This window comes from Semicossyphus pulcher, unplaced genomic scaffold, assembly GCF_022749685.1.
Source record: "Semicossyphus pulcher isolate SPU_LCO1_2020_fin unplaced genomic scaffold, fSemPul1.0.p SCAF_7, whole genome shotgun sequence".
In the NCBI taxonomy this organism is placed as follows: domain Eukaryota; kingdom Metazoa; phylum Chordata; class Actinopteri; order Labriformes; family Labridae; genus Semicossyphus; species Semicossyphus pulcher.
This window is the reverse complement of record NW_027211748.1, coordinates 1,645,168-1,670,833: the sequence shown is the minus strand read 5'-3', so window position 1 is coordinate 1,670,833 and position 25,666 is coordinate 1,645,168. Positions and strand designations below refer to the sequence as shown.

The window sequence follows — 25,666 nt, the reverse complement described above, 5'->3', positions numbered from 1 at the left end:
AACAAAAATAGACTCTCAGGATCGATTAACAAAACTACTTAAATACTTAAACAATCAACAGGTAAGTGTCAGGCAGGTTAATGGGTGTTACACTGTATTTTGTGACCGGTGGGATTCTGTCACTGATTAGGAATCTCCTCTGTAAGTCATGTTCTGAAATGGCTAAAATCCCAAATGTTCCCACACCGGAGCTGTGGAGAGCTGTGGAGTGCATCTACTAAACCTATTTCTGTATTTTCCAAAGTTTCTGCCTGGAACAGAAAAAACACCTATAAGCCTCGAGTAACGTGTTATCTTCACTTCACCTGCTTCACTGCTGTGTGTGTGTGTGTGTGTGTGTGTGTGTGTGTGTGGAGCTGCCTGAACTGTGAAGCTCTGACACAAAGCGGCACCACCAAAAAAAACCGTTAAACTTGTTTCACCACAGTTTTTTCTGTTGGTATGGCTTGAACTTAAACTGAAAAGAGCATAAAAGGACTTTAAGAGAAAAAGTTTGACTTCCTCGAACATCTGAAGACATCAGACATCCAAGTCACAGACTATGACAATGAAAAGGATGAAGAGGAATCTCTTTGTGTCTTTTGTGGATCTTAAAGCTCAATCGAGGAGTGTTTACATTTCGCATTTTCCACATCTTATTGTCTTGTCTTGGACTCATTACACTCTGGTCCTAGTCAAGGTTGACCACCACACCAGGTTCATTATGGTGCAGTTATGAGTGTGTGGTTGTTCCGTGTCTTTGGATGATGGTTTCCCGACACATTACACAGACTTCTAAAGAAAAAAACAGGTGGACTCATGATCACTCTCGAGTATGAATGGATTTCCTTTCATCCTTATTCAAGACTTCACTTGTTTTCTATAATAAGCACAGTAGTAAAAGCACAGAGGCTTTTACATCAGAAGAGTTTCACACTGTCTTGTTCTAATGTCACAATGCATTAGCTGCACAGTGAACACCAGAGATGTTCCTAGAAGTGCCGAGCATGCAGGGGAAGTGTAATGACTCCCATGTCATTATGTGAAACAGTTGGTTACCATCATTGTCTTTTTCAGAATGCTTCAACTGTGGAATCTGAGTGAAAAGAAAAGCAATAAGTGATCTTATCTACTTCCTTCCAACTAACAGAGGTTTCTGTTGTCCATTGAAACACAGTCGGCTGGTAAAATGTCGTTCCCACTGTTCTTGAATCATCGTTAAAGCCCAGACAAACAGTCAAACTCACACCAATCCGTTGTACTGTAGCACTCAAGAAAATCCCTGACTGCTGCCTCACTGTTCGTCTGTAGCCACCTCCCCTGTGCCACCCTGTGTCCTAGCTTAAGTGGGAATATTTGAACGTATTTGGACAAATTATACATAAAATCTGGCTGTGTGGACCTGCATTTTATATTCCTGCCATGAGATGGACTCTTCTGCCCTCTCTGCTGCCCTGCTCTCTGCTGCACTGGAGCCTCCACCCTCTTTTCCCAGCTGGTTGTGATACGTGAAGTATAAAAGCTGGAGCTTCACCAATTCTATTTGACAGCTCTCTCGGATTCAGTTTTGGGAGCTTTGAAGCTGTAGTGAGAATTAAGACAACAGCCAAAATGATTAGTGACACTGCCCTGGCACCCAAATCAATCTAACTGGCTACACCAGGCATGGAAGCAGCGTGTCTATGTGACACAACGATCCCCTCTACAGATGTGAATATAAGAACATTACAAAAACTGAACACACATCACTGATTGTCTATCTATGGCACCAGTGTAGCCAGTAAACAGATGGAACAAATGGTCCGAATATGTCACATGCACTATTGCCAAAGAAAGTCAGCTTAGAAAAATAGGGTTAATCGACATCCTGACAATTCAACTCAGGAGGTTGATGAGTGCAACAGTAGTCAGCAACAAAACACGGTCCACAAAAAGCTACATTTGAGAATCTGGTGTTTTCTCTCCATTAGGCCCATTGAGACATTAGCACAGTGTGACGACAAAGCTTCCTCACCTCCAATTTCAGTTGGATTAAAATTCAGTCAAATTTAATGTTTTCTTCCCAGCCATAAAATTCATTATAATGACCACCGTATTAGTCATCTGTGAATGATCCCACTCTAATATCAGTATTGTATCAGTCTTAATATCCCATATCAGCTTGTCTCTACTCTAAATATTTGCAGAGCAAAGTTGTATGTAGCATGTGTCTACAAGGGTCTTTGCTGATGGAGAAGCAGTGAGTGAGTGACAGTGATATTAAACACGTGGGATGAGTAGCACAAGTTGTACAGACGCATTAGGCTGCTGCTCTACCTGAAGGGTGCTGGAGCTCACCTGTAAATCTGAGATGGATGCAGTCGGGTTTCTGTTGGTGATGAAAGGTGCATTTGTATGTTATTATTTCAATTTATACAGTTTTATCTGGAAACATTAAAGTTGGCATAGTCCATGATGTATTTATGTTTTGTTGTAGTTCTGTATTGATTTCTGCATAACTGTACTCACTGAATTACCTTGTGCAATTTTTGAAATGCTTTGTTTGTGTGTGTGTGTGTGTGTGTGTGTGTGTGTGTGTGTGTGTGTGTGCCTGTGTGTTTGGTGTGTTTGTGCAGGGTAAACAATGAGCTAATCCTGCTTTAAACTGATTATTGGAAAAGTGCCTACTATGGAAAGTGGGACAAGTGAATCGTGGGGATAGCCCAGCCAGATGGAATCACTTTGATGGATGATAGTGTATTCTGTGTGTGTGTGTGTGTGAGAGAGAGGCAGAGAGAGAGAGAGGGAGGATTCCCCATTTCCCAGCTGGTGCTTGTGTTGCCTGCTGACCTTGGGGAAAGGAGGAGTACCCTGTCTGAAGAGCAGCCTGTCGCAGCGACAAACAGTTGTACATGAACCTGTGAAGACGTCAAGATCTCCTCTAATGCAAGAGTAAATTTTTTAACAACCACACTAAGGCCTGCTGAATACACCAAATAACATCAGATAGATGATGCGTTTCTTAGAGGAAGTATTTTTCAGACCAGCATGGGATGAGATGAGAAGGATATTTTAAGGGAGGTGAGAGTAGTGCTGATGTTTCATGCTGTTTGTGTTTAAATGAGCTCGGCTGCACCTGAGTGAAGACACAACACACGACAAACTGTTGGTCCCACTGGGAGGACTGAGCCAGCAGAAGACAGGAGATACAGGAAGTTGTTCCTCTGGGAGTCATTTTCTGTGTGTGTGTGTGTGTGTGTTAGCAACATTTAGTTAAAGCAGACAGGCTTAAAGGAATCACTGTGAAGAAATTGCCGTGGTCACTGCTGTAGATCAGAATGAATCAAGCACATGGTGATGAGTGTTTAAATGTAGGACATGGTTGATCTTTGATCTGTATGCAGGCCAGGCACAACATTTTTGGCGTTGGAAGAGATCTGGATCTCATTTGTAGTCTGAAGTAGTATTGACCAGTGGCATCGTTAGAGGCAAACATCCGGGGCTTTAGCCCCGAATGTTTTGATCCTAGCCCCGAAGGTTTTTGGTCCGGAGTTGATTTTAATGCACTGCAGTGGAACGGAACTTTAGTTGTAGTTTCAATTGTTATGGGGGCGCGATAGAGCTCGTCGACAGCGTTGTCATGACAATGGTTGTTTTCAGTGCTGACGACGATACATCCTCTGGTGAACAGGTGAACAGTGAACATGCCTTGCGTGTAGCCAGTGGTTAGCGATAAACTACTTCTCATCAAGACTTCCTTGTTTACAGAAAAAGAACCGGTTTTTCTTGTGATTGACTTTAATTAACGGGTCTTAACTTTGCTAAAATTTCTACATCATGACGCAGATTTGTAAAAAGTAAAATTTCAAGCTTTGTCAGGTCTGTCTTCAAGAGGAGAAGAAAGCTACTTTTAAAATACTCACCTGTTGAACGGAATCAATCACTTCTGATGCATTCAAGGGAGTCTGGAAATCTGAATACTGAACAGCTGTTGCAAACTAATGTTGTTTCTGTCCGTTTTGGCTCTTGTTTGTGGTGTTCTCATGTGTTTTGCACTTCAATCTGGCCTAAGACCGCAGCTCTCTGGGCCATGCCCATAGTCGTCATTTAATGATAATCACTTGCTATTTGACTTCTGCAAGATGTCTGCAATGGAATACTATGAATACAGTAGTGATACAGCCTTGAGGTAATGAGAGGCAATACATCTTGTCGAGCTCTTTCTTCTGAGTTTTTATCTCTTGATGTACATCAAAGGAAACATGTCTTTATCTCCCTGATTTAACCGTGCTCAGATTAATCCTGGGTGAGTTTAACCCTGGCTCATCTCTAAAATCCCCCATAATGATTCTGTTTCATCCCGGGCTTTAACTGAACCTTAGTTACTGTGTGGTGGAGCTGTCCAGCCTGTCATGGTGCTGATTCTTGTTACAGCTGCCTTCTTTGCTTCTAGCACTAAACATGCATTCTCAGGTTTTGTAAAGGGTTATATTGTAAGTGTATGCTTTGCTCCAGTTTTTGTGGATGTTACACATGTAATCCAGATGTTTACAGTGGTTTGTTGTAACCACTAAAAATGTACTTTTTTGTTGCAGGATGTTTCAGTCAAGACGCCTTCACCGAGTAGTCTGGTCTGATTTCAAAATGACACGCTGAAGAGGGCGTGTATGAGCCGTAGTATGGATACACACCTCCAGTGCTGTTCAGTATACAGCCTAGTTGAGTTGTGATTTCCATGGATGGAGTCTGATGTCAGCCAATCTCACAGCCTACAAGGCTTCACTTCAATGCTGTAGTTGACCACAGTACTGTTGACGCTGACAACATCAGTGTATGAAGGTTGTGAAGTCACAGTGGAGGGCTGCAGCACAACTCGTAATTACAGACAACATTTGAATGTTGCACATGTGGGTAATATTCACTCTCATGGATGTGATGAGCACATGGAATTCATCTATAGGGGTAAAACATGTTTTCATGAAAAGTTAAGATTGTATCTATTTACACAAAAGGAATAGGGTGGAACACGTTAGATTATACTTTAGATGATGTGGAAGATATGAAATGGACCTTTCTTTTCTCTACCATCAAAGACATGAATTATTCTGGAGAGCTGCTGTATGTATAAGACCGTGTTTGAGCTTGTGTTGATTGTTGTGTGATGTAGTTATTTTTGTTGTACAGTAAGTATGGACGTTGTGGATTTATGTTTATGTTTTTGTTGTGTCTTTGTTGTATTGTGAGCATGTTATGAATGTATGTAATCCAACTAATGAAATGTGTTGATGAAATAATGCAGAACCCAGGAAGAGAAGCTGTTTAAGACAGAAGCTGTTGGACATCTTAATAAATAAACAAATAAACATCCAACATGAAAATTTGAGGTAAAGGGCAAAGCACAGTGCTGCAAAACTTTGTGTGGTATTTATCTTTCCTGAGTGGATCACCAGGGTGCATACGCATCCTGCTCTTAAGCCACCAACCAGTTTATGTTGCTGACTTTTCTTACAGTTGGTATGTGAATGCTTTACCTACCAATTTCTCGCCCCTCTGTTTCACAGATTAATTTGTTAATCGTCTCAAATTTGTCCCACAGCTCATGATGGGAAATGACACCCGGGGGCCCTATTAAGGTTGTTTTTTTCTCTGGTGGAAACCTGATGAAGTTGTTGCCTGGAAACAGGCTCATTAAAAACATGCAGCTTTTGCAGAGCGACAGAGTCTGAATGGCAGCCGTGTGTTGAGCCTATCTGAGCCTATACTCTGTGTGATAAAAGCATCAGAGGGGCTGCTGCATTTCAAATAGCTGTCTGTTAGCAAGCAGCACCATACACTGCTTATTTACATATCAAAGCCAAGCTTTGCTATTTAAAAATACATTGTGGTTTTCTAAAGACTTCATTTACTGCAATGTAGGCTACAAATGTGACCCACAATCTGCCGGAAAAAACTAAATATCTGCATCTCTGCACAGAGGTGCAGTGGTTAGCGGTGCTACCTCACAGCTCGAAGGTTTCTGGGTCAAATCCTGGTTTGGACCTGTGTGGAGTTTGCATGTTCTCCTCTTGTCTGCGTCGGTCTATTCCGGCTTCCTCCCACAGTCCAAAGACATGCTTGTAAGGTTAACTGGTGACTCTAAATTGCCCGTAGGTGTGAAAGTGAGTGTGAATGGTTGTGTGTCTACGTGTCAGTGATTGACTGATGATCAGACCAGGGTGTACCCACCCCTCACACAAAGCTTCAGCCCCCCGCGACCTTGAACAGCATAAGCGGTATAGATACTGGACCTAAGCATCTTTGCGAGGGAGTATCCTGTCCCACCACCGAAGCGGGCTCTGTCTGAGAGCCTTGTCCTCCTGGTGGACAACAGCTCCTGTGCTAAAGATGTGAACACCAGGCAGTCAGCTGATGAGACATGGCTAACTGAGCAATGGAGCTACAGCAGCTGTTACTCTGACAGAGCTTAAGCTGTCCATGTTGGAACTCACAGAGAGTTTCCGCTCGCTGATACTGTTTACCTCATATCACATGCATTTGCCTGGTTTATGTGTGGCAGTATACAGAATACTCCCAGCTCATAGGTCAGAATACTTGTTTACTTGTGTTTTATGCTTCAAAAGGCTGATAACATTTTAATGATATTTATTATCAGCTTTCATGAACTGGAGGGGGGGCTTTAACTTGTAGACTTGATGAATGGTTTGTGTTAGAACTATGTCAGAGATACGAGCTCCACTCATGAGAAGAATGAACAGTTTAGAGTCTCTCCATCTGGACTGACAGCTCTGTTTTAGCTTTGCACTCTCTTTATGGAATATGCTGTGTGAAGTTACGTCTGTGGTGCATCATCTCTCCGCTGTGTGTATCTCACAAGACTCGAAGAGCAACCAACACATTAGACAGAGAAGCATAACCTCAGATGTTATACAAGATGCAGTAGGTCTGAGTTACCTGAAGCACCAAAACAAGCCGTCAAAACTCTGATTCATTTAGCTGTTAGCTAGCTTCACACTTACAGTGGAGGACATTCTTATGGTACATGTTATGTGGAAGAAAGAGTGGAGGTAACGTGAAGCTTCAGTTGTCACCTTTTAGCGTAAAATCTGAAAAGGAAATAATTTTTTTATTTATACACTACCAGTCAAAAGTTTGGACACACATTTTTGACTGTCACTTGTATGAGAAAATGTGTCCAAACTTTTGACTTGTTGTGTATGTGCAATTATATAAGACAATTCTTAATATGGATTGAAGAAAAATGACAAACTACTACTGCTATGACCTGGTGACTATGTCTAAACCTCATGCGATTGTTGGAGCTGCTTTTATACAAATACAGCTTGTTGAGTGAAACGTGGCAGAAAGTCTGCACAATGTTTCTGATATTTTTAAGTTGATTTCTGTTCCATGTTATTTATGAGTAGGTGAGGGCTGCTGCACTTCTGAGAGCTAATCATTTCAGTGCTTTAAATGATAATCCATTAAAACCATTTTAATCCCTGCCCTCAGCCAAAACCACTCAACACACACCAGAGCTCATCCTGAAACAGACAAAACAGTGTCAGCCTCTAAAAGAAGTCTTCACTGTGTAGACCAAAACAATCATTCAAGGACTGAAGTGGCCTGCAGGTTACGCAAGATCATACACATTCTCCTGCCGTGCTTCTAATAAGAGGCTTTAATGGAATCCTGACTGAGGATGCACACAAGCACAAACACACATTATTGAACATTGCAGTCATTTTCTGCTTGTTGCTTTCTGTGACCTCAGCCTGCAGTTATATTCAGTCACAAAACTGTGAACTGTTATGACTTTTTTACATGAGACCTTTGCATTGATGATTAAATGAAATATAAATAGGGCAGAGGATTCAACTGCAGTATTTTATTGGGAGGCTGCCGACCGATGTTTCTGACTTTCACAGACTCTGGAGAAAGATTCCTTGATGCTTGTTTTAAACGATTGGACAGATTTTTCTCGGCTTCAATTTGGTTTTCCCCTACAAATAGATCATTGCCAACCACAAAAGAATTGTTTTCAAGCACAGTGTGCAACCAAAGAGTGCAAACTACTGTATCATATTTTTTACCCCTGCTGATAATCAATCAAATGTTACAAATCCACAAGTTGAAACACACCAAGCGCAGTAGAGATTTCTTTGATGCCTCAGCAGGAGAACATTGCTGGTAAACACTGAAGAAAATATTGGTTCATTGTTTTACACATGTAGACATCACTGATATTAAAGCCTATTCGTTTTTATTAAAGACTTCACAACTCAAGGATCAAGAGGAATCCAGATGGATTCTAAACGTTTAAAACTCTGAGGAGTTTTGTCTGGTTATGAAACAGACTGAAATTCATTCTGATGCCTCAGTATGTGCTACAAAAGCAAACAAGACTGTTAGCCAGAAGATCGGTGTCAGCCGAGGAGATTAACAGCATGCTGCGGCTTTGTTTAACACTTTCCACGATGAGTGATATGTTCGACTGTTAAAAGGAGGCAGGTCTGGGATTTTCAACAGAACACATGTGCAGGACAAGATCAGCAAAAACATGTACAGCTTTGTCCCAGGGTTTGCCAAGATCGAAAGAAAGAAAGTTCCACACAGTAGCTTTAACTGAGGCAGCTAACGGTAATGTTACCATGGCAACTAGCAACGACAAGGTGGCTGAGAATGTTAGCTGGCGTTAGTGAACGCTTGCGCACTATACATTATTCGTGAACCCTCATCTACCAGCATATGAAACATCCAAGGACTACCAGCTGGGGTCCTGAGAATACAAAGAACTAAATAGTGTCTCTTATTTCCTCTCAAAGCATTATTTTTTAGTTGAAGTTATCTAAAAACATTTTTATTTAAGAAGATGGCCCCTGTCCCACAAGAGTGTCTCATACATTAAAATAGAAAAGAAATGCATGAGTGCTTTGGTCTAATCACTGTTTTCTGTCTCTCATCTGTAAGCAGTGACACGAGCTTGGCTCAGACATTCTGTCTTTCTGAACTTTCTTTACCGTGTTAGAGATGTGTCATGAGCTCCTCTGTGATTCAGGTTCTCAGAACCCTAAAAGTGTTCACCTGCTCCTCCTCAGCCTCACTGATGTAGACACATTTGTTACATTTGGGAGATCTTCTCTCATGTAGGTGTTGTTATTTTAGTGTGTGAACACTGAGTGGAGGATAGTGAAGAAAGCATCCTTTCTGGATCTGCTGCCTTTCACTGCAAGCTGTTCCAGGATGGCTGGGATGTTGTGTTGGATTATTTTTTACTGGTGATGGCTTTAAATGCTGTTTTTTTAGCCTGATTAAATCCCTGTTGTAGTTCAACTTTTACACAGTTGTGTTTATTCAAAAAGATTTAATGCAGAGTGCAGTCAACTCTCTGTCTCTCCTCCACTCCGCTGAGCTCCATCTGTGTAAGAGCAGGGGCTATAGTTGCAGAGTGTGGGACTGTTTATGTATGTGATTTACCTTATTCATGTTCAACATTTTTACATCTGGCTTGTATGAGTTTTACCTGAGTTTTGCTAATGAGAGCCACACACCGCAACTGCACACACTGCAAATACAACATAGACATAGACATATTCAGATTGAAGCTGGAAAAGATGGGGCGGGTATGTCAACAAGAGGAAGTCGTAAGGTGTATTAAGGCTGTGGCTCAGGCTAAGCAGGGACAGGGGATGAACTGGGAAAGTGTTGAGAAGAGGAAGCTTAGCTGGAGGGACCTGTGGAGTATGGAGGATAGTCATATCAAATCCCTGATAGGGGCTACTTACGATGTGCTGCCATCACCCCGGAACCTAAAACGTTAGGTAGAGGGGGACCCATTGTGCCCGTTGTGTTCAGAGACAGCCACCTTGAGGCATATTCTGTCAGGTTGTAAGATTAGTCTGCTGAAAGATCGGTAAACATGGCGACTTAACCAGGTTTTGAAAAGTTTAGGAATTGAAAGTAGAAGACGACAGGTGAACTCAGGATGTGATCAGGAAAAGAGTGCAGCCATTTGTCCTTGGGGGGGAGAAATGTAGAGGAGGTAGGGGTTTAAGCAGGCAAGAGTCAGGACAGCTAAAAGGTGCTAATGATGGAGATGCAGGTAGACTTGGGAGGAAAACTTGTTGTCCCACAGGAAATAGTTTGCTCTAACCTGAGGCCTGACATGGTGTTATGATCTGTGAGTCAGAAGAACGTTTTTTTTTTACAGTAGAACTGACGGTGCCCTGGGAGGACTCAGTGGAGGAAGCGTATTATTAGTTCTGTGCTCATTGTTCTACACCAAAACACCAGAACAAATTCCTTGTATGTGTAAACCTACTTGGCAATTAACCCCGATTCTGATTCTGGTATGAAAGAAAAAAGCTTAGATTTGGCAGCAGAAGCTGGATGTAGAGGGTTCATAGCACAATCAACAATCTCATAACACTAGCAACAGGAACTGTTGTGTTTTAAGGATATGATAGCATAAAGAAGTTCTCATGTGGGTGTGACAGGCTGTGGGAGCTAGCATGGAGGGGGTGGTTCTGGGACGCCATAGCTAACTTTTGAGCCTCCCTGTGGTGTTGTGGGCCTGCTTGACCATCTAACTACAAGTTTGGGTTGTGGGGGGCAATTGGGGCCATGTGGTTGGGTAGGTAGTATCGGCGTTGTCAATAACTGGAGCTCGCATGAACAGAGCCTGGGTCTGTTGAAGGTGAGGTGGGGCAAGGGCACTGAGTTCTTATCCTTTTCATTGTGTTTAACTAAAAAATACAATTATAAACGTGCCAGGTCGAGAAACTTCGCAATATTAATCCAAAAATGTTGAATCATTTATGTTGGAGGAAAGAAGTACAAGTATGTGAAATCAGTGTGTGGCACAGTGTAAAGTTCCTCACACATGATTAAACACAATCAGATGTGCAGAACTGATCTGATCACTACCATTCATATCCTCTTCAAGCAAATTGGAAGGATCCTCATGTTAGTGACCTTTATGCTCTTCAGTAAAGGTCGTTGTGTTTGAAGTTCAGCACAAGTCAACACTGAGAGAGGAGATCTCACAGAGTTCAAAGCTCTGTGTTCATCCTTCATTAGTAGCCATCCTTCATTAGTGCCTAGTGACTGAACTGATTAACAATTACAAAATAACAGAAAATAGGGAAAAATAAAAAACCCATCAGCTATAGTCTGATGGTAATATCGCCTCTGGGAGTGTCGGTGAGCTTTTCGGGCATTCCCGTGCGGCGTTTAGTGATAAGGACTTTCCCGTGCGCTGCATTGTTCACAGTCCAGTTAGCGACTTGAGAAGCGACCGGGTGTTCAGATCAAAGTGAAGGTAAATTCTCCCTCCAGATGTGTCTGCTAAATAAACGCTGTCATCTCTTGGTTCGTCCCATCCCCCAGAGGAGCGCCCGTTCATCTGTCTGTGCTGAGTCTCAGTCTCACTGTAAACAGTAAGTTACACAGAGGCTGCACTCTGGCTTACTGCAGCGGGATGAAGCCCAAACAGAAACAGATTTTCTTGTGAGTGACTTTAATTAACGGCTCTTCAGTTTGCTGAAATAACAACATCATGATGCAGATTAGGAACAAGTCAACATGAAGCTTTGTCAGGTCTGTCCTCAAGAGGAGAAGGAAACGACTTTAACATGAGACGGAGGGCGGAGCCATCATTTATGATGCATTCAGGGAAGGCAGATTGTTAGCTGAATTTACATGCAGATGCCTGTTTATAGATATTAATAAACGGTCGTCAGATGACCGCTGATAGGAGCTGGGAAGTCATCATGGAGGATGACATTCTGCCTGCTTTCTCTCTCCACAAACTGTTTTTCCGGCATACACTAAATACTAATACTACTCGGACTACAAGTGTACTACAAACGGAAACCAGAACACTTCCCGTGCTAAAATCCAGTCCCACGCCAACATTACTATGCAGAATCTGTAAATAGAGATTACCACCACTGAAAATATGTATGATAGGATGCAGCGAAATGTTGCTTCCAAGTTAATATTGATTTGTTCTTGTGACCTGCCGCTTCAGTCACATAAGGTCTATTTCCAAAGATCTCACAGCTCTTCATATGGAGATGAAAACTTTATACACTTTATAAAATGAGTTCTGATCTCAGATAAAATATTGTGCGTCAGAAATGAATGTCATTACCCAGTAAGAACCGCTGAACAGAGATGCCAGTGTGCTCCACAAGTACAGAAACCATCCTACGTCTGCTAGAATGACGCAGAAAATCCCAAAATTCCAAACTGAGAGTCTCGTCTCGGTTGACTTGATAGCTTCTGTTGAGAGGGATATTTGAATGGCTTACCATGTATGCATGAAGATGAATGAATGAATGAAGAGCGTTTTCTTTCAGCTGTCAGAGTAATTCATCAGGAAACACAGGTCTTGGAATACAGCAGGATTTAATGTATGCACATGCAGTTGTGGGCGGTATGATAGCATATATTAAACAACAGTACAAATGTGATTATTTTTCAATGTTTGTATTCTACACAGGAAGCTATTATAATACATTCACTGTTTATAGAAGTTGATGAAGCCAGTTTGTTGTATCCCATTGTTTTCTGAACCCTGTGTCAAAGTTTGCCATTTGGCCGTCGCCATCTTGATTTTTGGATAAAAATGACCATATTTGGAAGACAATCAAGATAATCATTGATATGTCTCTATCCAGGTTGATGGGCCAACGTGTTTGCAATTTTCATTAACATGTCACGGCCGAAAGCTTGCCCTGCTTTATCCTTGATGTTGCCCTAAATTTGATCATAGTTTATCATACATCATCATACAGTTTAAACTAATTAGAAAAAAGTTAACTGAGATCATAAATCCATTAAAAAGTAGTCTCATATTCAACTATCATACTTCTTTTGCACACAGTGGAGTCGCCCCCTGCTGGCCCTTAATTTGAATGCAGGTTTAAGGTGCTTCTGCTTTGGCTTTACTTTGTTAACTACAAGGCCACGTCCTTATATAGTGGCGTCAGACCATCATCTCTCTCAACTCCAACTCAGCAGTTTTGTTTTTTTTTTAAGATAATTTTTTTGGCCTTTCATGCCTTTAATGAGAGAGGACAGTGGATAGTGTTGGAAACAGGAAGAGAGAGAGAATCCAGGACCGCCGCATCAAAGTCTAGCCTCTGCACATGGCTGTCGATTTAACCGCTTAGCTAAACCGGCGCCCTGACTCAGCAGTTTTAGTGACATAAACTTAACCACAGCTCAGACAAATTGAGTTGTGTATACTGTAAGTAAAATGCCCATTTAATTTCTGAAAGAGACACATGGGTTGCTTTAAACAACTGATTTTGTCTATAACCAGGTTGTGTTCAGAGGCCCCACAGGGACATTGTTTATGTAAGTGGATGATATTTTCTAAAGTCATCACCAGTCAAACGGTCGCCAAAGACACTCCATGTTTCTGTAACCTGATATTTATGTGATCATGCGCGGGCCAGAGTAAGGGACTGGACTGCAAGTAACTGTTTATGTTTCTTTGTGTGTGTGTGTCTGTGTGTCTGTGTGTGTGTGTGTGTGTGTGTGTGTGTGTGTGTCTGTGCACATTGTGTCTTTTTCTACACAGCTGGAGTTAATGTGAGACCAGTTAAACAGAGATGTCTATCCCTTCCAGTTAGCGACAACTCTACAATGATGGGGATTTAAAGGAGGTGAGTGATGATGGTTCTAACTTGCATATTACTACATTTTATTTAATTGTTTCTGTCATCATGTGGCTTTGACCCACTCCATTTACTTAGACACTACCCACATTTGACTCGAACCCAGAAATAAAACACACTCTTGGTTTTGTTAATTACATGCGGGGCAGAGCAGTGCATATTAAACAGCACATGGGCTTAAACTTAATATTACAGCACAAGTCTCTGTCTTTGATAAAGCGATACATTTATTTATAGGAAAATAGCAGAAATGTCAGCTCAGGTTTTGTATACAGCGTGCATCAGTCAGACACCCGCCCTCCAGAGAGACAAATGCAGGTATGGGGGTTGCAAGCATGACCTTTCATAGTCAGGATGGAGGAGAAAGGGCCGGGCTTCAACTACAATAGAGTAGCATTAGTAAAATAAAAACATTAAAAATATATATTCCTTTCCTTATATGGCCAAATGTCTGAGTTTTACTTGTCATCCCCGACTCCACGAGGGCAACTGTCTACTTGCAGCGGAGGACGTTTTTTGCCTCCATGTCGGAGGGCATTATTGTGAACTAATTCCACATTTACTGTTGGCCGCAGCCTGAAGCAGAGAGTTAAACAGTGAATGGGATGTGAGTTAATCATTAATGTGATTGATAGTATTAGTTCAGAGGGGAAACTTGTGTGTTGCAGGCGCCATCCTGTGGTGTTGAGAGGAGGAGGTGTTAAAGGTCTGCACTCACTCAAAACGTTGCATCCTCTGTACCTCAGTTTGTCCTCGATCACAACTCTCTGTCATGCAGTGTGTTTGTGAAGGTTCGTCCCACCACAATCCTCCAGAGAACTCTGCTTTAAGTATTCTACTGTTTTATGTTTCCACACTCTATTATATGTTTGTTTTCCCCCTTACATTTTTCCCCAGTACTTACAGGGGTCAGTGCTGGCTTACAACTGCTCCTTTAAAGCCAGAACTGGTGAAACAGACTAGTTCACCAACCCTCAGCTGCAGAACTCGACTTTCTTAGTTGACTGTTGATTTAACGTTTAATGTCATTGGTTATACTGATGCCGGTAAAATAACCAACCGTCTAAAGTAATCTGTCTAATATATTTTGTGAGGAATATGACAGCAGAAGATAGGCGTTAGAGATATGATTCACGCTTCTCTCACAGTCAGTTGGTCGTTTCGGTCCCCACCTCCTTCACACATCCCACTACTGAGCTGTTCCTTTCTATCTGTCTGTATATTTTAGGCTTCACAGGCATGCACAAGCCCAGGATTTAATTTCTGAGTAAAAGAGAGCAGCTCTGCAGCTCTGTGCAGAGGAGAGAAGCAGGTACTAAGATAGAGAGAGAGAGAGAGAGAGAGAGAGAGAGAGAGAGAGGGAGAAGCAGGGTAAGCCCACGCTCTTCTCTTCTCTTCTCAACCTTGCTCTAAAGGCTGAGTTGAATCATAACTGTCAGTGGGCGAAAAGAAAGAGAAAAAAAATCCTTTCCACGCAGATTCTGACGTACATCTCTAGTCGACTGGGGGTCGTATGGAAAGGATGAAGCTAGAAAAGGGGAAAAGAAGGAGTTGTTGACAGCCTCCAGCAGTGCTTAGTCTCTCAATCTCTCTCTCTCTATGAGATTTTAATCGTTGTTTAGTGCCTTCATAACATTTAATCCAGCTGGACGACTTTCATTAGCACAGAAGTAGAGTCAGTCACAAATACTGGCGTTGAGTAATTAACTGTTTGTAGCAAATAGATTTGTCAGTAATGTGAGTTTAAATGAAAGGAACCTCTCAAGGGATCCAATCAGCAAGAGACACAAACGTCACTGAACGCCCAACAACAACTGTACTTCTCCAAGAAAAACTAATGTGAATAGCTCACAACTGTTTTCTACTGTTCCTCGTACTTTGATTATCTCTCTACATTTACCCAGTGGCTATACTTCATTCCATCAGCACTGCAAACCAGCCTGCTCCAAAACCAGCAGTTTAGCTTTGCTATGACAAACTCTTAAAGTGAACCTCTGCTGTGATCTGCTGTCATGGTTGTTAACTTTGAACGCAACTTTAGATGTAAAATATCTCAGCAACTTAGAAACTAAAACCTTTAGCTGAAGCTGGTATACTTAACTCTAGGTCCTGTCATATGTTGACAGGAGCACGGGTTGAACAGTATGCACAAAGCTTATTCATTAGCCAGCTATTAGGATAGTTAACAACAGCATTTCCCACAGAATGAGATTGTATCGGTGGTAGCTGGCTCGAGTTATTTTGACTGGAGGAACTCGGCGGGAGAGTGAGGTAACCAAAACTAACTGGGTTTTGCCGATCTGTCTGTACAATTAGCCACTTAGCAGGTCTAATAATAACTATATATCTAAAATATCTAAAAATTATATCCGTCCGATATGTGCATGAATAATCTGAAAGGCAACAACTTGGCAAACATGTGACTTTCTGGCGCTAACGAGTTGTCACTTAGCAGGACAGACAAGGGAACCCCCTTGTCACTGAAAACAGCCACATCCATAACTCTAAGCCTGACTATAATCTGAACAGGTGAGTTATACCCTGTATACAGGTGTCATTAATAGACAATCAAGCTTTAGAAGGCCATATTCTTCTTTTTCCAGGTTGTTTATTTCTGCTGTAGAGTTAATATGGGGCTCTATGAGGATAGACTCTTTTTTGGAGCGAGCCTCAAGTGGCTTTTTTAGGGACTGCAGTTTTTGGCACTTCTGCATTGATATCATTCTCAGCCCCCGAGGTTGACACTTGATGACTGTCAGTGCTTTTCCATCATGCAAGTTCTCAGGTAAAGGTTTTCTGACTAGATTGAACATTACAGAACTGTCAACTGCTTTTGTCCTCCATTAAGTCTGACACAAGTCACACAGAAAAGCTCAATAATGTATCTGTCAAACAATCTTAACTAAGCTCCGCTCAATATTTATCATCCTATAAAGGGAATAAAGTAGAATTAAAAGGCCTACTTACAGTAGATCAAGTAAAGTCATGCCAAGCCTTCTCAGTTGAAGGTTACATGTTTTTTTTTATGTCCAAAGGTTCTCCAGAGAGTTTTTCACGCAGAGACATCTGAGTCAGGCTGAGTCAAACAGGAATCCTGCGGGAGGGTAGATGAGTGTACAGTGGAGTGAAGTGCTGACACCGAAGATGCAATCAGACCTAAATTCCTTCCCAAGTCATTTCAAAGAGTACAGTAAAAGAGATCTTCACTGTCAATTAAAAATGACCCTGCCTTTTCCCAGGGTTCAGTCTGGATATGTGCTCATAATGGAACAAAAGCAATCCCCAAAGTTACATCAGATCCCAGATGGTAAATGAAAAACCACAGAACCATTGACAGAGCGCTAAGACACCAGAAGAATGCCAGAGACCGACTGAAATGGAGGAACTTTGGCCCTGTTTACACCTGGCATTTGAATGCGTCTCCACATGCATCCGGAGTGATCGCTTGTAATCGGATCTCACTTCCTCGCTCTTAACGGCTACATCATGACGGTGACACAGACCTGGAGCAGTGAAGAGAGAGGGAGCAGGTGATTATTCAGAGAGGTTTCAAAGTGACACAAAAACTTGAAGCCTAGCGTGACTCTACAGTTGTGTTTACTGGTGAATGTAACTACACTGCAGACAGGAGTCTGTGTAAGCAGTGACAAGCAGACAGATAGATCAGTGTTATATAAAGATCTGTTTCTTCACAGCACTGCATTATTATAAACTATGATGACCTGCTCATGGGTCATATTTCTCTTTCACTGTGCCATCCTCTTCTCTGTATTGGATTGTCCAGCTTTGAAAAATAAAATGCACTGTCCCTGTCTGAGTCATTTCTTGCACCCCCTAGGCTTGCTCAGTAGTTGTGTTACCAGTGTTGCAGTGTTTGGACATATAAGGAAAACATTTCTTGCCCACCATCATTTTGCTTTTTTAAACCATTTAAAAATATTTTAGCATAAAAGAGATGCTACAATTATAGACTTAAAGTTTCTGCTCCATACAGCAGCTGCTGCACAGAGAAGCAGGAGTCAGATTTCACTTACCACATGATGAAAGTAAGGAAAGTTGATCAGAGCAACGTAAACAGGCAGTTCATTTAGAAATATTGTGGTCAAGTATCTTTCAATAAAGATCAAAGTCATGGCACATTTACCTAAACATAGGACGATTGCAACACTTTCTGGATGGCACGACAAAAATGAACAGTCCAACAGAAAGGCAGGTTGACAAAATGATGAGCTTCTCGTTGTCTAGATTTGATCTAGAAATGTTCTCACCATGGCATCCCTAGCATCTCAAATACATTTTTAATTTGCTTGGAATGAGATATAAAATAGACAACCTCCAAATGTGGTCCGAACAACAGGATTTCATGCGTCAAGGTGTCTGTACTTACGATCAGATCACCCTGGAAGCATGTTGAAGTTGTCATTCACAGGACTGACTGCTGTATCTGAAAATGCCAGACACAGAGCTGTAACGTTGCATGCATTGTCAATACACAGCCTGTTTGAGAGAGGGTATGGGACCTACCTCATTCAGAAAATATGTATGTGTTTTGTATGCTGAGCAGGAGCCCAGAAAGAGGCCAAGGAAGTGAAGAGTGATATAAGAACACTGCCAAATTATTTATGGCTGTAGGCATGAATGTTCCAGCCTTTTGTCTGGGTTCATCAAACACTCTCACTGGCCACTGCTCGTTAACGCAAATATCTAATCAGCCATCACATGGCAGCAACTCATTGTATTTAGGCATGTAGACAAGGTCAAAACGATCTGCAGAAGTTCAAACAGAGCATCAGGATGGGGAAGAGAGTTGATTTCAGTGACTTTGATGGTTGTTGGTGCCAGACGGGCTGGTCTGAGTATTTTAGAAACTGGTGATCTTCTGGGATTTTCACGCGCAACCATCTCAAGGGTTTACAGAGAATGGTCCGAAAAAGAGAAAATATCCAGTGAGCGGCAGTTCTCTGAGCAAAAATGCCTTGTTGATGGCAGAGGGGAATGGCCAGACTGGTTCGAGCTGATAGAAAGGCAACAGTTACTCAAATAACTACTCGATACAACCAAGGCATGCAGAAGAGCATCTCTGAATGCACGTCGAACCTTGAAGCAGATGGGCTACAGCAGCACAAGACCACGCCGATGCCACTCCTGTCAGCTAAGAACAGGAAACTGAGACAATTCTCACAGGCTCACCAAAGATGGACAATAGAAACGTTGCCTGGTCTGATTCGTCTCGATTTCTGCTGCGACATTCGGATGGTAGGGTCACAATTTGGTTTAAACAACATGAAAGCATTGATCCATCCTGCCTTGTATCAACGGTTCAGGCTGCTGGTGGTGTAATGGTGTGGGGGATATTTTCCTTGGCATCTCAAACTGGTTTCTTGAACATGACAATGGGTTAACCGTACTCAAATTGCCGCCATAGTCCCCAGATCTCCAACAGAGCACCTTTGGGATGTGGGGGAACGGGAGATTCGTATCATGTATGTGCAGCTGATAAATCTGCAGCAACTGCGTGATGCTATCATGTCAATATGGACCAAAATCTTTAAGAAATGTTTCCAGCACCGTGTCGAATATGCCATGAAGAATTAAGGCAGTTCTGAAGGCAAAAGGGGGTCCAACCCAGTACTAGCAAGGTGTACCCACAAAAGTGGCCGGTGAGTGTATATCTCAAAAGGCAAATAATGGTCCATCCAATGGAACGATGAATCTACAGCAATTTTTATATGACTCAGGACATGTGCTGTTAGGTGTACACATCTAATAATAGTAACTTTGTGAGGTGCAACAGGAACATCTTATTTTGTTTTTGCATCTGAGCTTTGATTGTCTGGCAGCAGAGCTCAGCATGCTTCCATCTCCTAATCCAAAGAGTGGTAAATAACCAATTAACTCAAGCCAGGTTTCAATCCCTGCAAGCAGTTTTTCACACTGAAATGAACGTAAAACAAAAAATCAGATTTCATGCTGTGTAAAACTGTAAGCAGTAGATTATGTAAGGCAGTAATTTAAAGTGAATGTTATTTGTAGGACAAGAACATAAAAGCAGCACTACTGGATTTGATCCTTATCATTACTGTAAAAACACAGTATCAATCTGTGGGGACAAAAAGTGGAACAGTAAAATTCTCTAGAGGATGACAGTATTCATACTTAATCTGTTTAGCTTGTGAGTGTCCTGTCCGTATGATACAACATTATATGCATTAGCTTCATCTCAGCCATTGGCAATGTCTTACTGATCTTAATCTGGTGTTAAATGCAAAATGACTGAACTCGTGCAACAAAAAGGTGCATGTGTAGTTCTCCAATCTGGCAGCTGGGTAATACCTTGGTCCATCTAAACTTTATGAACAGACATCTGCATGTGTCTGTCAAATCTGTAGGCTAAGGACAATATATTTTCTACTTGTGTTTCAGTGGGCTTTGATTGCATGCAGGAAAATATTTATATATAATATTAACATAAAATATAATAGTTTGTGCTGATAGCAAAAGAGGCTGAACACAATAACTATAATGCATTTCTGGAACCCCTTAAGCTATAGTCTGACAACAATTTTGCACTTTATTAATATATATTACTATATAAACAAACTTCATATAAGCATAGATAACGACCTGGTCGTAGATGTGGTCTCTCCCTCCAACTTTATACTTGGAACTTCATGTTTTAAGTTGCGAGCTGAAAAATGGCCTTCACATAGAAAAGGAAGTCTTGGCCTGGATATCCTTTATTGCTTATTTGATCTGCTGGCTGCACCTGAAGTCGCTCCCAGAGGCTATATCATCCTGAGACCATAGCCAGTATTAGGGCTGAATGGTAGTGCCAGTTATCTGCAGAAGTTTCTTACTAACTGAAAAAATGAGCACATACTGTAAATTCTGAGTGTGAGGAATGGACTTGTTTTCAGCTAGCGACAGAGAGAAAGTGAGTAAACCCAGTGAGATATGCATCTCTCCACAGTATTTAAAAGCTGTATGACATAAGTATCATGAATCAGTGTCATGGCTCATATTCAAACACATTCTGGCTGTGGTAGGAAAAAGCCTCCTGCCTTTGCTGTTTATAGACAGCAGTTTCTATGGTGCTGACTGAATATATATTTATAGCATCCAAAGTACAATACATTGTGTGTGTGTGTGTGTGTGTGTGTGTGTGAGTGAGCGTGTGGTTATGTAGGTCTTACTTGAAGGAGAGTGCTAAATGATGTGGAATGCAGCAGATTTCTGTTCACTTATGTCTGTTTCACATAATGCTGCGGTTACCATGGTGACACATCCTTTCTCTTTTTAATAATGTGTGAGTCAAGGAGAGCCAGAGAAAGAGAGACAAGTGAAAGGGAGAGAAAATCTCTCTCTCTCTCTCTCTCTCTTACACACACACACACACACACACACACACACACTTATATGTTTAAGTGACATTAGCTTTTTATGTTTTCCCTCCAAGAAGGGTTTGTTAAATGTTGCAACTGGTGTGGGAAACCCTGAAATCAACTCAAACTGAGATGGTGTGATAAAACCATAGGCTGTATATAAGAAGTGATTTGTGAAATATTGTTTTTAGGCTGGACTGGTTGTTTGTTTTGGTCAGAAATGACCATATTTGGACAAGAGGGTGGAGCCAAAGAGCGTGGATACGAAACTGGGCGACTTAAAGTTATCAGCTAACTCCAGTGCTGTCATGGTAGTAAGGTGCATCTGTACTTTACTGTAACTGACTGATAATATTTAGGATGTCAATTTTAGGCAAAAACTATTTACTTAAAAAAAGAAAAGGCAACTCCTCAATGGGTCTTTTACTACAACTGAACCCTGAGCGAGGCATTTGTCAGGTGGCTGTGGTTGCGACTTGTCAATCAAAATGTATTTTTCTCCAAATGGAATCATAATTTGTAGTGCTGTACATAAGGCTGTATTGAAGAAGACTTAAAACTAGCAATTAAGACCATTGACTCTTCAGGAAATGTTAGTGAGGTAATAACTCATTAAGAAAGAGAATCATAGTCTTTCATACAATCAGACTCTTCCTTGCCACACAAAAAACTATCCAATAAAGGCAGACGTACACCTGTCAGTTCAGTTTGGCAAAGAGAGTGAAGTAACAGCTACTCACATTGGCTTTGCCATACTTGCTGATGACATAAATAAAGTAGGACTGCATGCAGGTAAAGCATAACTCTCCATTGTTCAGAGATAAGCACTGAAGCACAGGACAATCACAATACTTCAAGGTAGGGTTTAGGAAAAAGAAAGGAAACATCAGAAGGATAGAGGAGAAGAATATCAATATGTTGCATCAGGCTCCCATCTGATCTTTACAATGGCTTCTGGTCCCATTTTGGTATTGATTGTTCTCCGCATGCTGTCTAAGCAGTGACTGGTGACAGTCCTCCAAGTGTAGTCCAAGTCTGGAGATCATTATGTCACACAGGCATGTGACACCAGACATTTTACTTTTATCTTCAATTTCACATCGTTTTGGACCTTTGTTACCATATCTATCAAAAGTTGAAAAGCTAGAGCAGATAATAATTAAACACCTAAAAAGCTTCAAGACAAAACTCTCTGAAGAAGTCCCCTGGGGACCAAATACAATAAGACCAGTAACAAAGTACTATTACTTTGTTACATTACACCATGGATAATAGCCATAAAGAATTGAAAGTTTTATTTAGTTTTAATATATATATGTTTGTATATAATAAGTGGACACAAGCATTTTTAGTAACATATTCTATCCATAAAGACATTGAAACGTCCCCTCTGTGGAACCTCCTCTATGGAACAACTATAGTGGGATGTGACATGGCTGGAAACATAAACCTGTAAAGATTTTGAGCCCAAGTTCCCATTTGCCTTCCTTTCAGAGGACGGATGAGTTGGAGGAGAGAGGGAGGACCATAGACTGTATATATAATGGACGGTGGTTTCTGGAGCCTCAAGTGGCTTGTGCAGTTTTTTGCACTTCCACATTTGCTTCAACACCGGAGGTTGCCTCTTGAAAAATACCCAATGACAGTTTTCCTGTCAGTTGGGTAGCAGCCAGGTGACCACCATAGATGAGCTGGTTAAAATTGGGCAGAAACTGGGAAAGGATTGGGAAAAACAGTTACATCTACAGCAGCAGAAAAAGTACCTTCCTGTCACCAACAAGCCCCCAGCATCTGACACGCCCAGTCTACCCTCAACCACCCTCCAGCCAGGTTTCAGCAAAACCCCCTCCGGCTTTCTGCGAGAGATGTAAGGGCTCCCAGACACCCTCCGTCCACAATGTAAGAGCGAGGTACCTACAGGAAGCATTTCTACATTTCTACAACTTCAAACTAAAAATTGTTAGTTGTAACACCGGCTGATATGTTTAAACTGCTACAATCTTATATGATGTTAGCATTTCTATCCACATACCACTTTCAGAGTTGATTTATAACACTGCCACAGTGCGAGCAACACTGCTGAGGCGCAGCTCACACAGGCTGTGTGACTGCTCTAACCTGTAACATAGATTTTCTGCAATGCAAGCATGCTGCTTAGGCACGTGTCCAGGCATTAGGTTGTACAGATTTTAGGCATATGAAGCATTTGAAGTTACAAGATGTAATTACATCACAATAAGCAAAAACACTAATTGAGATGGAACTCTTCAAACACCCTGCATTCTGCTCCTAAAAATGAGCATATCTACTGTTAAAAAAATGTATTGGTGGAATATATGAATTGTTTTGCAGTATGTTTTCTTGTGTCTGGTGTGTGAAGCATTTGACAGAAACTGTACATTTACATGGTAGGCACCATTTCTGTATGTTGCCAAATATCAAACGTTTTCATGGTTCTTATCCTCGTATCACCTTCATCATAAAAATGCCTGGCTAATATGTGGAGCTGTATGAAAAGTCAAAGTCCTCTGAGTACAAACAGTACTGGATGCTTTCAGAATACAGCCATTCTTTAAGAAGCGCAAAATTGGTACTGAATTTGATATTGAGGTATATCCCATGTGTGTGTAATAGTGTGCGTGGGTGTGCCCTGGTATGGAAGAAATTACCAATGGAGCTATATGAAATGAGTATCCTGTCTGCCTGCGGTGCTGGTATCCACCCTCAGAGCATGACTCAAAGCCTTTTTGTTTGCCTGCTTCCATTTAGCCCAAAATAACTTGATCTCAGCCCTATTTTCATTTCTCCTTCCGCCTACACACACAGCATTAACCCAGCCTGCTTGGCACATATGGCTCTTTGAAAAATGCAGTAGGAGGTGGTGGTAAGAGACGGGTGGGGGTCTCTTCTATATAATCTTGAGATGTTTGTTTCCGTCAGCTTCCTCCACTCCTCTTCTCGCATAACTTCTCTTTTTCACATCTTCTAGAATTGTTTTTTCAGGTATCAGTTGTACAACTCGGCAAAACTCAGTGAAGAGACAGCTGTGTTCGTGCTCTTCCTGATGTTAAGAAAAAAAATAAAAAAATCTGAGTTGACTCTTAGCTATTAAAACAGCTGACCAACAATAAGGTGGTGGCAAATTTAATTTAAATACTGAATTCATGCTGCATTCACAGTGATTCAGGCATATGGCACTCGAACGACACTTTCTGGATGGCTCCGGATAAGCAAACGGTCTGACAGAATGGCCACAAAAAATGATTAGCTTTTCCTGGATCACCAGTGTGTGAGGGCGCTTTGTAACATTCAGTTGTACATTTTGTCATGGATGACAGTTTATGTAAATCACCCAAGATATTGATGCTGTCTGCCAAGACTCTTGCACGTATTCTCTGCTGGCCACTACTATCATCGTGCTGTAGCCACTAAATTGATATCTGGTTTGCTGTCTGCCTTTATCCACGTAAATGAAACCCATACAGTGAAAGGTATTTTGAAGTTGTTGCTTCCTCACTATGGCATGACATCCCAGCTACAAATGATTTGTTTTAATGTTAACATTGAGCAAATGTTTTATAAAAGGCATTCTGACATCCCAGGCCTCAAAAATATCCTGAAAATATCTTTAGAATGTTGCAGTTATAACGTTTTGTCTTTGTTTAAGTTTTAACCATAGACTGTATCAATAATGGACGTGGTCTCAGTGATGTCACCCATTGGTTTCTGAAGAAGCGTTTGGAAGCCTGAATTGCGCCGGCGCTTGGGGTCGCCATATTGGAAATGCAAGAGCCGGCTAATCCAGAGAGACGGGCAAAGAGGCGGAGCGCGACCGAGCTACAGCCTATGACTGAGAACTATGGGCGGGCCGCATGAATCAACCAGCTACGGCTATGAAGCTAGGCTATATGCTCCTCAGCGTAGCTAGCGGTTATTAGCCATAGACTGTATAAATAATGAATGAGCTAGTTTGACTTTGCCAGAAGGAGATTCTGTCGGTGACTGACTGCAGGTGTTTAGTTATCAGAGTAAAGAAGTAGCGGACTCGCTGCTCGCTCGCCCGTTGAGAGAGGGGCGAGCCGACACGTAAAGGGAAACGTAAAATAACCGATCTTCTCATCACTGCAGCCCGCTGTAATCTTTCCTGGGAAAAGCCAACAACTCCTGACTCCTATTTACTGGCCGACGATTAAATAAATAAACACTGCACAGGCTAACAAGCAGCTAAAGGGAGCACAGTATACCTGCTACTTAGTGCTAAAAATATTTCAGTACAGTAACACTATCATTTAACTCACCGTAAAGCTGGAGCTCAGACTTCTTGCGCAGCCATAAAGTTCCATAAATCCCACAGAGAGATTATTTGTCCAAACTTTGAATGAAAAAATCCCCAAAAGTCTCCAACAACACAAACAGGTGAAGTTAAGCTCAGTGTCTGTGTCTGTGTTGACGTCTAGCAGACAGCCAGCAGGATCCACCTGTCAATCAAGTGATCCGGCCCCTATAATTTAAGGCTTAATAAAATTAAAACGGATGTGTTCTAAAAACATTCACCCCCCGTACAGTTATCTTGAACAATAAAATAAGCTATTTATAACAAAACCAATTTTTGTAAAGGCTGTAAACATGTTTATTTCTGCT

At 41.6% G+C, this 25,666-nt stretch overlaps 1 protein-coding gene across 2 annotated transcripts in view; it reads left to right on the top strand.

The window, feature by feature from the left end:
* LOC138611065 (disks large-associated protein 1-like) overlaps positions 1-25,666 on the top strand; it is an 82,886-nt gene that overhangs the window by 6,594 nt on the left and 50,626 nt on the right. For both annotated transcript variants that reach the window (XM_069683966.1, XM_069683965.1), the window contains exon 2: positions 13,547-13,631. The gene's annotated coding sequence lies outside the window, so the exon portion shown is untranslated. The remainder of the gene's footprint in view (positions 1-13,546; positions 13,632-25,666) is intronic.